This window comes from Anticarsia gemmatalis, chromosome 2, assembly GCF_050436995.1.
Source record: "Anticarsia gemmatalis isolate Benzon Research Colony breed Stoneville strain chromosome 2, ilAntGemm2 primary, whole genome shotgun sequence".
NCBI lineage: Eukaryota > Metazoa > Arthropoda > Insecta > Lepidoptera > Erebidae > Anticarsia > Anticarsia gemmatalis.
The window spans coordinates 1,691,467-1,709,544 of record NC_134746.1 but is presented as its reverse complement, the minus strand read 5'-3'; the positions used below and the strand labels follow the sequence as shown (position 1 = coordinate 1,709,544).

At 34.1% G+C, this 18,078-nt stretch overlaps 1 protein-coding gene across 1 annotated transcript in view; it reads right to left on the bottom strand.

Moving 5' to 3' along the window:
- Positions 1–13,490, bottom strand: part of LOC142986164 (uncharacterized) — a 63,574-nt gene extending 50,084 nt beyond the window's left edge. Inside the window, exon 1 of the mRNA XM_076134471.1 lies at positions 13,392–13,490. The gene's annotated coding sequence lies outside the window, so the exon portion shown is untranslated. The remainder of the gene's footprint in view (positions 1–13,391) is intronic.
- Between the last annotated feature and the right edge of the window lie 4,588 nt (positions 13,491–18,078).

The window sequence follows — 18,078 nt, the reverse complement described above, 5'->3', positions numbered from 1 at the left end:
TATTTACTCGTATCACCGCAAATACATTAGGGAGACCGCCATAATTAATTAATTACTCAGCGAAGATATAATGTTTGCACAAAATTGTAATTGTGAACTAACGTGATTGGTTGTAATTAAAAGGTTTGCAATAGGCTCGGGTTCGATGCGGTTTGATACTTTTTGTGGCTTGTATTTTGATAAATTAATTCCTGTATATTATTTTGAAATTGTTTTTACTGTAACGTCATTAGTAAGTAGTGCTCATTATTATTAATCATTCATTATTATAATTAATACATACTAAAAAGTGGTGCTTCGTGCGTTAAATTTTCAGGTTAAGCCAAAATATCCTTAAATTAAAATAAATTTATACATTACCGCCGTCCTATTGATGTTCCTTATAATAATATAGTACCTACATTTATTTAAAGTCTGACATCATCATACCACGATTGGTATCATGGTAGAAATGTTTAATCTACACAAAAGTAGTTTCAGTTTAAAACATGAGCCACGGTAATTTTTAGGGAAAGGTATAATCTATAACCCTGGCAAATTGTATTCTGATTATTCTGATTGTGAACAAACGTGATTGATTCTAATTAAAAGGTTTGAAACAGATACGGGATTGATGCAGTTTTGAAAATTGTGGTTGGTTTTTCCGCGGTTTAGATTCGGTGACTTGATTTCTGTTTATAGAGATTCATTTGTTGTTTATTATTATGACCATTTAGTTAGGAGTCCGTGGTACAACTTCTGCGCTAGAAAAAATATTAGATCTAAAATCAAGCAAATTCTGAGATTTTTATAAGAACCTTTAAATTTATGTCAGATTGCGAATACAATACCGGCTAGCACACCAAAATGTCATTTGTGTTTCTACTTTAACTGACACTGCTTTTTAGATTTTCAAATTTTACCGTCGAAATTTTGGGTCGTGAAAAGCCAAATCCAGTTCACAATAGGTTAGGTATACGTAGAGATGACCACTATCCGTACATGCATTTTTATATTGTCTTCATCAAAAATTCATCCATTCATCCAAAAATATTGTGCACAAAATAATTTTAAACTCAGACACAGATATGCAGACACGGTCACTTTCCCATGTCAAGCATAGATGTTTGTCGAGACGTCCACTCTCCATACAGTCAATGCGATATTGTCTTCATCTACATCCAAAATTCATCCAACATCTCAAGACGGATCCAAATCCCTAGGCAGCCCCACATTCGTTGCAAGTCCTTTGACAAATCACCGCCTTGCCCGACATACTTTGTTCGCAATGATTTACTAGGGCCTTCTCCGCACCGACTATTTGGCCTGTATTGTTCCAACGAGTTATGATTACCATAAAACACAAAACACTGTGCGGAATGGTGTTGCAGAGAATAATTTTTGGTATAAAGTTGAGGATTTTTCTTTCGTTGGTTAGCTTTGTGGGTTTTGTTGAAGTCTAGACTTTCGTTTACATAATTTTGGGGGCAACTGTGAAGTGCTAAATTGTCTAGTAAATTTAAACTGTAAGTTAAAATCGTTAATAACACACATCTCCTCCTAGCAGTCATTTCTTATTACTATAATTGACTTTTGTAAAGATATTTTATGCTACTTTGATTTCTGAACACTTATTACACAACATTTTACCAGTACTTTATTGTTGTGAACTAAATAAACAAAATTACAGTTTTCCTACTTGATACAAAATATAAACAAAATACGTGTTTCATTCATGCACCACTTGTTTTTATACAAATACATAACTCATAACAATAAAAACACAAAATTCTACACCGAAATACTACTAAAAAGTTTCAATCCATAATTTTAATTATAACCAAATAAATTCCTTATATCCCGGGGCGTAAAAATCATAAATATTACTGGGCATAAAAAGAGAGAAAAATATTACTATATAAAATAAAAGATAAAATCGTAGCCGGATTGAATCCGCATAATCAACTGTAACAGATGCCCACTCTACAGACACATCGTCAATTCACTGAAAATATTGCTTTAAAAATTCTGAATGATTTTACGTTTTATTATTCTGTGTTCCTAGCTTTATTTTTTGATTGAGTGCGTTGGTTTTTTATAGTCGACAGTAAATTAATTTTACGAACACTTTTCTTCATATGATTGATTGATTTACCAATCACACACCTTTTTCCCGTTATTTCAAAAACTACTCAAAAATTATGAAATGACGAAAATTATTTTTTTAGCTATCGTATTACTTTAGTAAATGAACAAGGCTTTAAAAATTCTAAGCGAAGTTAACGGGATTGTGGAAGGATTGAACATGGTTTTGTGATGAATACATCCAATACACATACCTCGATCACGCGGAAACTGCAACTGAAAGGAAAGTTCATTCGACCAAACGCCAGATTTACAAGCCCGTACCGCCACGCCGTTATCATATAACGTAAAGAAAACATTTCAATTTCAGGCCAAACTTTGTAACCAACGCCGTCAACAATTTGACACTACGACAAAGTTTTGAAAACACTACGCCACCAGTTCTGACGCACAAAATTCTAGGAAAAAAAAGCGGTACAAAAATGTTGGAATATTCACTCGAACTTTATTCGTTGGCGTGCGAGCGTACCGACTGAGCTATTCAAAATTCTGGTCCAGTTTTTACAAATTGCTCATGCGTCCGTCGCTTTGGAAAAAAGACTACCGTGCGGTGTCGATTGAATTCTCTTAAAAACCCTGGTCCCAGTGGCATCGTAATTTTTTATCGGTCATCCCGAGGGTGCATTTGGTCCCAGAAATTGGCATACGTTGCCAAAAATAGCAAAATATCGACACGATAAAGTATGAAAAAACCTTAGGTACTAATTTGGCTCGGCCAATTGGCAATGCTTTGTTTGGCATCGTGAACAATGAACCTCAATGATTCGGTTCGGCGCTCGCAAATTTTTCAGGTTCAACGAAATGAATTGTGCGGTAAACGTTCATAAAAATGTCTGGTATATGATTTTTTAATGTTTAACGACCAGTTTAAAATTTTGTTTGGAATATTTTATGACGCTTTAAATAATAAAGTGACATTATATGATTCTTTATGCAGACACCAGCACTAACGACAAAAATAATGATTTTTGAATGCTATTAAGAAACTCTTTTTTTATGATATTACATGGTAGAAATATGTATATATGGTAAATGGACTCAAAGAAGGTTCTATAAGATGACATGGTGCGTGGTTAAGCAGTTTAGCGACAATGACTAAATTGTTTTGTTTGTTTGTTTGCTTCATAAGCTTGTTTAAAATTCTAACTATTCATACAATTTAAATTTTGTACCTTTCCTAGCTTAACTTGTAATACTGAAGCCTTACTTTGACAAATATAATCGCGTGAAGATTTCTCCAGAGAGATTGCTTAGTTTAAGGTCATAACTAAATCTAGGCTAGGCTTTAAGACCAGATTAATATGTATGTTAGCCTAGATTTCGTAAACAACAGACTAGTTTTGCTTACTTTAATAACGACGTCCAAATCATAGTTGTAAAGATATTCAGGTTATAGTTATGGATAATACTCGGGAAATTTCAAACATGCGAACTAAATTCATGTCATTTTACCGGAGTTTCTCGCTTGCACTTACACATTGTCACATTCATTTCATTGTTTTGATTATGACATAGTTCGCACCTTTGTAACGGCCGGGCAGCCTGATTATAGTGCGCTACTATGAGATTAACACGTGGAAGTCGTGAGTTTGGTTCCCAAACGAACAGACTATGAATTACATAAGATTGAATTTTAGTGATTTATGGTATTGCTGTACTTTGTGTCTTGTATTTAAAGAAGCTGTCATGTTTTATGTTAAATGCAAGAGCTGAGTTTTTTAATAATGCTGATAGTTTTTATACAAATGAAAATCATATCGCTAAATCTGAGGCTAAAATCAGGTACCTAAATACCAAATATATGTATATGTGCACACATTAACACATTCCATTTTAACTAAAGTCAATCGTGAACTGCAAGACAATACTTAATATATTGTAAGTACAATTTAAATTTATCAATTTTGACGTTTCATAAATTCAATTCAAAGCTTCTTGAATAAGATTAAAACCAAAAATCATTTAAAATTAATAATAAAAGTAAACTGATTACTGCAGAAATGAGATGTTAATTTTATTCCCGATTTCAATGGTCATTGTCCCGTTGGAAACAATGGCGTCCATGCACAAGCTGATTTTACTTCCGACTGTTATACAAAAGAGGATTGTTTTATTCATCTGTGTATTTTTAATATTTTAATATATGATTATTTGTATTGTGACATTTTGTTTTATGGTTTTATAGTAAATTGTATCAAGCTTAAATGATAATTGAAAGGAATATAACCCAACAAATTAGTAGGGAGAGGTAAATGCATGGTTCGCAGTAGACGGACGTATACAAAGGGAAAGAAACTGGAACATTAGTAACCCGCGATTTTATGAAATTAATAGTCTAATAGCCTGTTTGATTTATTTTGTTTCGAAAATTGAGTTAAATTGTCACTAGTATGTTGACGGACTACAGCGAAGAGATATTGCAAATCGAGAAATTTTAAGAAAAAGAGAAGAGTCTTTTACCTAACAGGGGAACAAAACCATATAATAGAATACGCGAACACTCATTTTACCTTCGAATGCCTGACTTTTCGGCGCTTTGGTTTAACAACATTCAAACTAGAGTTAGAATCTAGTCTGAACATCGTGTTATACCACTCAGTTCCACTTCCACAGATAATCTAACAGCAATAGATAATCCTCAGTACACTTGTTGCTCCATTTGAGCTTCAATTTGCTCGACCACTAAACCTAGCACTAATCTATACCTGACCGCACACCTTTGTTAATAATGTATGAAATTATAAACAAGGGTTCAGTTTACAAGAGGTTAGCAACAAGATGCTTGGAAGTAGGTAATGAGTTTTGAACTTGTAACAGATTAATTTGAACTTGTAAGTATTAAAATTGTTAAGAATTACTTTTTTGTTTTGCGCTGTACGGTTTATACAGTAGCTTGATTCTCTACTACTATCGACTACCGACAACCGACCTGTCATTGAGAAATTTTGTTTGAAAATCTGATCAGCGCCTCTTACGGGTGTCGTAGGAAACATTTTGGCAGTACATTCTAAATGTCAAAATTTAGATAGCTAGCCGGTTGCCGGTAGTCGATAGGGGTAGAGAATCGAGGTACAGAACTAGAATATTAGTATACCTACATTACATAATGTCACAATAGTTGTATACGATGGTATAGGCAGAGGTGTACGAAATAAACAATATTAGTCTCCATGTAATAGGGGGCGAGCCTATTGCCATATACTGGGTACGATCCCAATATACAGGCGACTATTGAGAGATATTATAAAATAAATTAGAAAAGACTTTTAGTTCCCGTACGGAAGACCCGCAGCTGCATTTACAACGGGAAATTTCCCACTCTTTGGAATTTCCCAACGTAAAATAAGACAAGCAGACACTTCCATCCAGTATCCTTCCCAGTAAAGGGCGAAGCCACTACATCAATTACGAAATGTCTGACACTAAATCGCGTTCCGCGAACAAGGTTTTGTATTCAAACTTTAGCAATTACGTTAGTCAGGATTAAAGTTGGTAACTTTCAAAACGGGACGGATGGTTACCGGTCGGTCGGTGATGGGAAGATGTTGGGGCGAGCTTGTGCGCCAACAATTTGTTCGCTTGACCATTTGTATTGCCGTGTTATTATGTATTACTTTCTGTCACTTGTCTTTTCGTATATATTTTCTGTGTCTGAGAAATAATGTCGATAGAATTGAAATGAATGGGGACAGTCATTCAAATCAACTAAATGTAAGGAAAGTTACTTAAAGTACTTCCAGCACCATTGTAGTACTATTGTTACTAATCCATGTTTTTATAATCGCTGGAGTAACGAGAAGTATTTGTTAGCCACTACTATAACTTATGAACCGTAGCACTTTTAAAGGAGCTATCTTCAAATAATTTATAACAGTCTTCAAAAATGTTTTAACGTGGCCACCCAAACGTGCAAATCATAGTACATGTTCCAACTTATTCAGCTCCGTATTTCATAAAGGTGCTTAGCCACAGATCCACAATCACACTTTGTCGAGTTTTAACTGCAACTTTTGTTTGTGATCACACAATTTATGTAAGTTTTTGTTCTGAACATACTTGAACGGATAATTGTAGAACAATGTTATGAGTTCCAATATTTTTGTAATGTCTTATTCGATTTTCTTGCGCGTGTGTTTCCTTGATAGTGCGATTTTCTTGCGTGTGTGTTTTTCTCATACAATTTCAGAGTCAGGTTATACTCTGTGTCGGTCTATTCTGTGTTTATTTCTGGTAATACAATGTTAATACTAGGAGTGGAAGACTTCTCGTGATTGACCAACTAATTGTGTCCAAAATGTAATATATTGATTTTGTTATACATTTGTAAATGCTTGACAGGAAAAAATAATAGGTTGTATGCAACAATATAAGATGGTTCGATTTGCTGAGTGTTTAATTTTATTTATTTTATTTGCCATCCCTATTGACAAAAATAGCACAAAGAAATTACAAAAGAACAATGAAATAGATTCTTGTTTTTCATAAAAGTTATCAAGCATTTTCTCAAACCACTTGACTCCAAAGACTCAAGGAACCATCACACGTACAATAATTACTTCATGTCAATTATAACCAGCCTACATAAATTAAACAAGGCGATTATCATAAAACATCGAGGCTGACCCCCGGGAGTGACCCGCAGTCAGAGACTTTACCTTATATTGTGGGAAGTAGTACAAGGCATAAGAAAATTACTCTCTTACTGCTGGACAAAAGTACATATTATCTTAAAACAAGATACCTACTAATGGAGTCTTTTAAGGCTATTTTTATACTTATTGGTGTCCTTTGGCTGAATACAGGTACACCTTTATGTCCTTTATATTAGGTCGGGGAATAAGTTCATACATACTATAATGCGAAAAGACTTTTTCCCCGACCTAATAGAATAAGATAAATATGGCATTCTGTCGACTACGCCGGGAAAATGTCTGTAAATTAAAGTGAATTTACTCTGATTAGATAAGCATATCGGTAATATAGCACCATTTAAACTATATTTACGTACAAATACGTATATGAGTCTCGAAACAAAAATCAAGCTAACGACCGGCTGACTATGACAACGCTTCAAACATGCCATCTCCAGTTTTGTTCGAAAACAAAATAGTATCCGCTTATACTTGTACCATGTACCTCAACACAAGAGATATTAGCTATACTTGTGCAGTCTCAAAGGAGATCTCTCTTAATTTAGTTCACTGACGAGACAAGTGTTTTTGCTGGCCAACAAAAGACTGTTTTTGTTTAGGAACTATGCAAAATAACAAGAAACATACGTCCTTTGAGGACCACTTGGATCAAAGGAGAGTGAAGGCAAATAAACAAAGCCACGGAGTTACGTTGCAATAAAATATACACTTTGTGGTGGAGTTAAGCTTAACATCACTATGTACTATGTACTGTGTTGTACTTACTCGTTTTTGTACTGAAAGTTTTCTTGGAAATATTTTTTGAGTTTTGTTTTTGTTAAAACAGTAAGGCCGGACTGGAGTTCAATTCAATGAGTTAAGCAATCTTTGGCAAGGATACTCCATGGATGGGTGAGCGTTCAGATGTACATGATTTGAGTAAGTTGTTTTTGAATCGTACTTTTACTAATATTTATGAATGCAAAAGTAAGTTTTCGTAACATCATCACTATGATCAGTTTCTAGTGACCCACCACAGGATACAATATGCTTTTCTCTTTTATACCAATTATCTCCATTTTATCTTAAGTACGCAGGTTATGACTTAAATAACTGTTGCGAATTCATGTGTTATACTTTCGAGAGGCTTAAACAACGTTAACACTAGGTTGACCACTAACATTACTACACAAAATAAACGCTTTATATCTGAAAAAGAAAAATCCTGCCCAAATATTCAACATTCAGATACTGATATTTTCTACAAAAATATTACCGAAATATAACAGTCCAAAGAAATTCACGCGTTGAATATTTAAATAAATTCAGGAAAGCATAAATATGTCAAGATTGGGACCTAAGTCTTATATCGGTGGACCCTTATATAATATTTACGGTGTGAAAAGAGGTAGAAACATGTTTTGGATATCGGACTATCTTGTGAATAGGAATATAGTTTGGTGAGATCGGTTTATTTTAGTTTGAGGTGATAATAGTATCTTGTAAGTAGGATTGAATTTTATTATGAAACTTTAATTACATGCGCAATACTAATATTACGTTTGTCTGTAACGCTTGTGCGTCTTAACCGCTGAACTGATTTTTTGACATTGATGATGATGAAATAAATAAATCAAAGCTTTTTTCCCAAAATCATTTCATAAATAAATACCGTAAGCTGATTTTATAATCTGCGAAATTAGTGGAGTATTTTACATTTTCATTACTTGTATGAACGATGATATAAAATAATTCGACCTGAATTAAACTCTACAAAGTTTTGTACAAACCAAAAGAAATCACGAAAACATAACAGAAATTTTACTCCAAAAGGACTTTTAAATCAAGGTAACAATACAGCCATTATCAAATTTAAATTACAATCTGTCCAACAGGAATTAAAGCCTCCTTACATACTTATATGAAGATAGCTTTGTACCTGTTCTTTATCCAATTAAAGTGTGGAAGCGAGACAGAGCTATATGAAAGAAAGAGCAACAACATCCCTATTAATTATTCAAAAGAGGCCCCGATCGTTGAGATACGAACCCCAATTAATCTTATATTCATTGACTTCAGCAAATTGACACAGATTAGTAAAATCCGCTTTATAGTTCAGTTTCAAAGGGTTTTGAAATAAGGGTGCTCGGTTTTATGCTTTTGGTTCGTTCGTGAGACTTTTGTCTGGAAACTCATATTTTTAGTTTACTTAGAACAGTATAAAGTAAGAGGTTCTCGGAATCAACTATCCTTTTATTGTTAATGATGAATTCAAATAAAACTCTATGATTATAGCTCTTTGTGGTTCTTAAATAACTACATAGTAGATTAGATTGATCAATTTGTGAATACTGCAAAATAATATTTAAACTCCTGATATTGCGGTTTATATTCGGTTCTAAAATATTTTTGATACACATTACCTACTTAATTTTGCATTCACACAGAAATCAAATACTTAATAATATTCGTAGTTAGTAGGTAATATCGTAGCAGTTTACGACGTAGCAAGCTACGCCGTAGCGTCGTAGCTTCTATAGTAGCAAATTCTAATCCTAACGAAAGAGGAAAGTAAAACAGTAAACAAAACACACCCAAAAAAAACTATTTTGTCCAAAACGTTTATTCTATTGACACGGAACACGCACCCCGTCACAGTTTTGTGCATTAAGCTTGGATGGACGACGGAACAAAGTTTACTGATGCGTCCCTTTTCATTGGGACGGCTAGAAAATGTCATGGTTTGTATTGAGATAAATATTTTGGGTAGATTTTGTTTAGGTTGAAGGCTTAGCAGATGTTGATAATGAATGTTTTTGTGAAATTTTTCTTTTAATAAGGATAACTTTACACTAGACTAATAAACAACGTCAGTTTCTGCCTGGCGTTACAATCAAAATAATCTTGCTCGATTATATATACGTCAGCACTTTTTTAATTCATAATATACTAATATAAGTGTTTCATCGTTATAAAAATTATTTAACCAGGCACAATTCATTATAAAAAAAGATAATTGTCTACAGCACCATCTAGCGAAGTTATTAGGAAACCTAATGGCTGAAAAACAACGAATATTCAGCCAGCTTTGCAGTTAAAGCTTTTCCCGTTAGAGGGTTGTTATCAATTTTCATTATATTGCTAACAGAGGGAGCTACAAGATGTATGGATGTGAATGAAGGCAGGCAATTTTGTAGATATCGTAACAAGCGGTTTTCTTTGGAAAAAAGGCGATATTATTATGAGGGTTGAACTAAGCGCCTTTTGCAACATATAATATGATATCTATACTAATCTATACTAATATTATAAAGCTGAAGAGTTTGTTTATTTGAACGCTCTAATCTCAGGAACTACTGGTCCGATTTGAAAAATTATGTGAATGTTAGATAGTCCATTTATTGAGGAAGGCTATAGGCTGTATATCATCACGCTACGACCAAAAGGAGCAGAGTAGCAATAAGAAATGTTACAAAAACGGGGAAAATTTTGACCCATTCTCTCTTATGTGACGCAAGCGAAGTTGCGCGGGTCAGCTAGTGAAATATGTCGCTCCTTCAATGCAAAAGGGCCACAACTCAAAAAAAAATGAAAATCGTTTTATTGCAAAAATGACACCTGAACCGACTATATTTTATAGTAAAAAAAAACCCCCATCATTTTGGCTTCTATTATGGCTGCATTGACTAACTGCCCTTTTTGCATTAGCTCACTTTGACAGGTAATGTCAGTGCAAAACAGCCACTTTGTGAGTTGCGCCCGGAGATTCAACGCAAATGCTCGTCAGTTGCGTGAAAAAGTGCCACAATCCAAAATACGTCTGTGTTGGGTGCAAAATTTCAAGTTAATGTGATTATATTTTACAATACAAAACTGTCATATTATTGGAATACGTCCTTTTTGCATTCTAACTATAGTATTTGTTACTATATTTTGTAATACAAAAATGCCATATTTTTGAAAACGACCGTTTTGCATTCAAACACTAGTATTTGTTATTATATTTTGTAATATAACAGTAGCATATTTTGAAATACGTCCCTTTTGCATTAAATTATAGTGGAATAAATAATTATTTTTAGCATGCTAGCATAGGAAAGCCATAAATATGGCCGTTTGGCAAGATAATAATTTAGTTTTCGTTAAAATTTTCAAAATAAAATTTAACATTTTGATGCAGGGAAAGGCAAGGGGGGACCCTTCCCTTTCAAATCGCCCTTTTAGCGGCAAGATCCGACTAGTCCTTTTCAAATGCGTCTAGGTCATCCCGCCATCTCCGTTTAGATCTCCCGCGTCTGCGATGACCATCCTCTGGCATCCATTTGGTAGATATGCGGGCCCACCTTTCCGGATGCATGCGGATAATGTGGACGGCCCAGTTCCATTTCAACCTGGCGGTCTTCTTCCCTAAATCGGCTATGCGAGTTTGGGAGCGCAGTATAGAATTTTGGACGTGATCTGTTCTTCTTACATCTGATATACTACGCTCCATTTCTCTCTGGCAAACCTTCGGTTTCTACTTTTGGTTTTCCGTAAGGGACCATGTTTGGGCACCGTAGGTTAGGACGGGTAATATAAACATTTCGACTAGCTTCCGCTTTAGTGACAGTTGAAGGTTACCTTTCATTAGCTCATTCATGGACCAGGAGCTCTTCCAGGCACTTGTGACACGTTTGTCCAACTCTTTGTCCCGTCGGTTGTTAAAAGAGATTATCTGGCTCAAGTAAGTGTACTCGTCGACATAGTGTATGACGTGCCCGCCTACCTCGACCCTACGTTTTGTGCTGTTGGTCATAACCTGGGTTTTTGTACGGTTCTTACTTAGTCCAATCTGAAGGCTTGCCGTGTTCAGATCTTTGAGCATTGATTCGAGTTCCAATGCAAAGGAAGAGAAGAGGACAATGTCGTCAGCAAAACGAATGTTTGTTAACTGTTTGCCACTAACAACAATGCCTTATGATTGCCGCCAGGCTCCTGAAAATTTTTAGAGGGTGCTGGTAAGTAATTTGGGAGATAGCGGGTCTTCCTGTTTCACGGTTCTTTGGATTTAGAGAGATTGTTGTATATTGCTTTGATGAGTTTGATGTATGTAGCTTCGATTCTATAAGACATAGTATCTTTAAGAAGGTCTTGGTTATGGAGTGATGATTCTATGGCGGAATGACTGATGCTGCCAAAAGCTTTGGAATAATCCACGAATGCTAAATATAAAGGTTTATAAAACTCATAAAACTTTTATATTATCTTATTTCTTAAATGCTCCTGCTGCACTCAGTCTACCCGTCACGTTACCCATTGATTGATGATGATGATTGATGTTTAATTTTACTGAATAATGAAAGTTACGCACAAAGTTGATCTCTATTATATTACTTACTTAATAATAAGTAAAGATTTTTTTAATTTAGATTGTTTAATACAATGTTTTCCTGGTGTCTATTCACTTATGGTTTTATTTACTAATAAGATTTAACTTTTTGATACGGTTTTTTACCAAAAAATGTACAATAAACCATTTTTATTTGCAAAACTGTGTTTAATTTTTGACATATTTTTCATGATATTGGTTCAAATTTTGAATGCAAAACGGACTTATATGCTTTTTTTTCTTAATAGGTAACAGCTATTACAAAGTTTATATTGTAGATAGATAGAGCTAAAAAATACGCATCTAATGATATATTAACATCTTATATTTAATAAATAAATATATAAAATATTATAAAAAAACAGTTTCAAAAATTTGTTTTGGCTGTCCTGTAAAATTTATAGTTTTCGATTTGTGTCCCTTTTGTATTCAAGGAGCGATGTATACGTATTTTTTTAAATACTTACACTCAAACCTTTTTTATTAAACTCAGATTAATAACCAAACAAGGTAAACTACTACCATTACTACCAGCAATTTAAAATTGACAGATTAAATACCCATAGACCTTATCAGTCGAAAGTTACCAAAACTATGTTTATTTTATACCCAACAGCCTATTATAACCTATACAGGTTAATAACCTCTAATTTCTTCCATACAACTTTCACCTCAATATTCTTTCGAACTTCATAAATAGTCTAAATGTCATCAATCTTCATGTTATCAAACTGAACAACAAAAGCCAAAATAATAAACTTTATACCCTTTAACAAAAATACTTCCTCTAAATTCCTGTACCTATTTTTATAATTCAGTGGGTCCTTGGGCCCCGGCGTGGGTCAAAAGGGTCATATCCGTAGATTATTTGGTGGTAAATCAACTAAATAATTCATTGGAGGATTTTCTTTCTTTATCATTTAAGTTTAAGGTTTGATCTATCGATAGGTAAAGCTGTTGGCATCATGTTTTACTTGAGCATTTATTTGCGAAAAAAATGTTGCATTGACACTAGAAGATAAAAATGCGTAAAAATGCGTTGAACAGTGAGCCTCCTCAATTTTTAAGTCGGTTAGTGACCATCAAGAGGACAATAAAATACTATTAGTTTGTTAGTCAGTAGTTCATTTCAAATACCTATGCTATAGATGTCAGGAAAAATTGTCACAACAATAACGATTTTTGGTTAACCTTATTTATTTTAGAAAAATCTTCAGTTTTCGGAACTGCAATACAAAAATTATATTTCGAAGTATTTTTGTACTTACAATTTCTGCTCACTAGAAGATAAACGCAGCTTTACAGAAAACGAGCAGCAAAGACCTCAAACATAATTTATCAAAGAGTCTTAGTAACGTAGTATTGTAGATACCATCCGAATGGGAAGGTGCCAAGACGGTTGAACGTATCACACGGTATTTCTGGACGCAATTCTAGGCGCTGGCTATTGTCCAATTTTCACCTCTATTACTGGAGATGTCATGACATATTGCGGTTGAGGACCGTAAAAGGAAACCGTTGGAGACTTGTACGACTTCTGGTGTAAAGAAATAAGTAAACATGATGTATAGAAACTCCTGGGGATGGGAAATTGCTTTAAAGTATTTAAACAACGTACTGCTTTTACAGGCTTTAGTACTTGATGAGATGACTGACCCGATTGAAGTGGAAAATGCATTTTATTTAAAGGAGTTAGCGACAAGCAAATTTTTACGGGAGTTTTTTTAACAAAATACTGTCCCACTGATGGGCAAAGATCTTCTCTCGCACGAGGTTATGGTTAGGCCTTGAGTCCACCACGCTGGCCAATAATTGTGGGTAGGGAACTTTGCATACCAAAAATAAAATGAAATGCCGTATTTCATGTGATGCTAAATTGTTGCGATGAAATAATCCTAGTCTCAACAAATCAACACTAGTTACAATAGTAATTCATAGCTACTTTACTATGCATGTACCTAGTTTTATTCAGATTCTACTCCTGTTTTTAGTGGTACAAACTCAAACTCGAATAAGACAAAAACCGCCATAAATTTCCCATACTGTAAAAATGGTTGCAGGAAGTTATTCTTTTGTCCACCATTGTTTAATGTTGCGGATTCGCTTTCGTTTCCGTATAATGTCTTTTTAAAACCGTTCATTTCGGTGTGAAAAAGGTTTTTATGTTAAATCTTTGTGGACTCGTAATGAGTGGGGAGAAAGTTTGAAAAGACACTAATGTGACTTGGTGCGACTAATTTAACTCGGATTGCTGGTATGAATTATTTTATGTTAGAGAATGGAGATATTAAGATTTTTAAACTTATAATTGCACGTTTGGCGCAGTGGTTAACGTGGTAACCTCGCCGCAATAACAGTAGCACCGCGTGTGGTGGGTTCGATTCCCACTGGGAACACATATTTGTGTGCTGAGGACGAGTATCTGTTCTAATTTTGTATTTAGAAGTATATAAGTATGTTTATCAGTTATTTGATTATCATAGTACGAGCTTCGCTTAGATTAGAATTAAATGACTGTGTGTAAGTTGTCCTACGTATTTACTCTTTTATTTATATTTAACTTCGTAATGTTTAATATTAAACAACTAAAAGGACAAATTGGTAGAAACCATTATATAAATTAGGAACACAATATGTGTTCCTAGTTTTATTCTCACCAAGGCAAAATTTTGTCTTGCTCACTCTTGGAGACTGATTGTTTTGTGTGTTGATCATCAGAGAAAGAAATTAAAATCAGTTATAAATATAATATGCATGCAAAAAACAAAACCAATGAAAGTTAGGACGTTGAAAAAAAAATGTATTTGCGCAAGAACATCACAAGATAGATCAAGTATGATTAAAATTAAACAGAAACAGTTATTTACTAAACCAAAATATTCACCGCATTGTCAATGAAACCTCTTTGGACGTAATAATTTAATTTGGTCAGCAGTCACAAAGCATAATCCCGAGGTCTCTGTCCATCCGGCACAGATAAGTTGTGGTGAGAGCAACTAAATAATTTATACCTCATTAATGTTGATCTGACTTCTGCAACACTCATTTGTGGGTTTTGAAACTGAAGGATTTGGTTTCTGCTTTTGGATTGAAACTACGAGTAATATGTGGATCACATTTTTTAAGGTGACTGTGAAAAAATGCAATTTGATTCATTCATTTGTTTTTTAAAAATCTAATAAGCAGTTTGTGTAATAAGCACGGAGGATAACGTTTTTGTAAATAATATGTAGTTACATCAATTTTTGCTCCTAACGCCATCCCTGTGGTTTATAATTAAAATTGACCTGTTTTATTTCAGAGTATGATAATAATCTACTGTCTTTCTAGTTGTACATATAAAAAGGGACACAGTAACACTCACTTTATTAATAAGAATAGCCTCACCTTCCTCAAAGTCCTATCACCTAAATAAATCTAATTTGATTCAAGTGTAGGCTCCCAGGCTAGCAGGCATATTGTAAGGACAGATAGAAACAGGTCCTTTCCTTTAAAATATTACTACAGATTACATAAAACCGGAATTTCAAAAACAATTTTACAATGTATTAAAAAATCACTTCAGTGATTCTACTGTGAAAGATTAATAGATTGTCAGTCAGTCCACAGTCAAGCGTCTATGACGTTAATAGACAGACGATTTATCAAAAACTTGCACTCTACTGATTTATACCGAGTGTAACGATTTTGATGCTATCTCTAGGAAATTGATTTTAAATGGATTTTTCTAACGGTTCATTTGTTTCGCGTTTGAAAAGTGTTGAAGTTTTAAGACGTTCTTTTAATCGGTACTGAAGTTAAACTGATAGTCGATTTAGAATAAAGAGGAAAATGGGTGGTAAATATAAAATCTAATTTCATGATGTCACTCAGGGTTGAATGAGATGCCGATTTTTTATTCAAATCATCCGCGGATGCAGATGCGGCTGCTTATACCCGCAACACTCCTGGCTAAAACAGCAGACGATCAAAACATTACTTTCAATACTTAAATAGTCTAATTATTAAAGAAGTTAAGTTAATTGTCCGGAATCCGATACACATATAAACCAATTAAAATCATAACCCTGCTTTTTGTTTCGGAGAAATTTATGAGATAAACCAATAACGAATTTATAGAAATCTCTTCGTTGTAAATAAATGTATTACTAGCAACCCTCTAGGAAATCAGCAAATTCCATTGCTATTTAACCCACGTCCCATATCTAAGATTTTTCAAGAAATTCTGATCCAAACACGTTGACCTTTCAGCGTTCATTGACCCCAGCGACAATTTTTACTACAATCAAACCGAGTGTCGTCGTACGTGCCGCAAAAACTGGCGGATACGTATTTAATGGGATTTTCCTTGTTACAAGAGAATTTGTGGTTAAATCCTCGATGGGAACAAAAAGGAAGTGTCTTGGGAATGTTTTTACTATGAGTTTGGGTTTTTGAAGATAGGAATTTTTGTATGTTCTTTTTGTGAGAGTTCAATGATCTTAGCATTAGGTGGTAGTAGGATTAGCTACCTTTTCAGTCTTAAGTAACAAATCTCAATTCTTCATTTTTAAGTATTAAATATTTTAGGATAATAATATACGACATTGGAAAATTTTGCCTTCAGTTTACTTTTATATAACTATAAGACAGCTTGTGATACGTTACGAACCGCCATAATGTAGTTAATCTCATTATACATATTTTCAACCACTAGTTTGTAAAAATACAAGTATCATGAATATTTTTTCGGGGATCGGTATTGGGACATACACAAATCATATATTATCGTAGCTGCTCTTCAGTGAAGCCTAGTGCTACTAACCAGCGCGAGCTGCCCCTGTAAGAACCTATTATGATGGAAGATAAATAATAAGAAGCTGGCAGGGAGTTCACAACAGGTATCGTAGCTAGTGACGTTCTACGCTTTTCCTTATATTTCTGAGAACAAAACAAGACTTCACACACGTAATTACAATATTCATCATCATCAACACACATCTAGAGCTCATACAAACCCGCAAATTATACGCGAGCTCATTTATCACAATGCAACGGTGCATCATAAATTAAACGGATAAAGGAAAGGGTGATGTGTATATATCAAAATGATTTATCACCGACACTTGGTACAGGAAATTGATAGCCATTTTCCTTATTTTCTGTATTGTTACCGGCCTCAATGGGTTGTTTGCTTGTAGTGGAGTATATTAACGCGCTTGGAGACGCAGCGCGTTGTCTCTCGTGTGGTAACAGTATAAACTGGAGGTTTGTTTTAAACGCGACAGCTTGGTTACTGTCACATGCTAGTGAATACGTATTAGAAGTTTTTGAATCGATGGCCATTATATTTTACATGTACTAGTGTACAATGTAGTTTAAAATTAAAGACACCAAAATATTGCGTTACTAGCTGACCCGCGCAACTTCGCTTGCGTCACTTAAGAGAGAATGGGTCAAAATTTTCCCCGTTTTTGTTACATTTTTCGTTACTACTCCGCTCCTAATGGTCGTAGCGTGATGATATATAGCCTATAGCCTTCCTCGATAAATGGGCTATCTAACACTGAAAGAATTTTTCAAATCGGACCAGTAGTTCCTGAGATTAGCGCGTTCAAACAAACAAACAAACAAACAAACAATCAAACAAACAAACAAACTCTTCAGCTTTATTATATTATTATATTATATTATATATATTATATATTATATATTAGTATAGATGAAAATACCACACAGGGATATAAAGAAATCCTCACATTTCCACAAACTTGTATTTTCCTTGTAGATTAAAATTTTAAGCTCGCTATAATTGTAGTCTTCTAGCATAAGAAATTGTGTTGTGTATTTAATTATTAAACAATTTTTTGAAGTAAATACTAAACGTTATTCTTACATAGAACTTGAACCCAAGCCCAGATGGTTCGAAATCAAATCAAAATCAAATCATTTATTCATTTAGGTCAAGTGCTGACA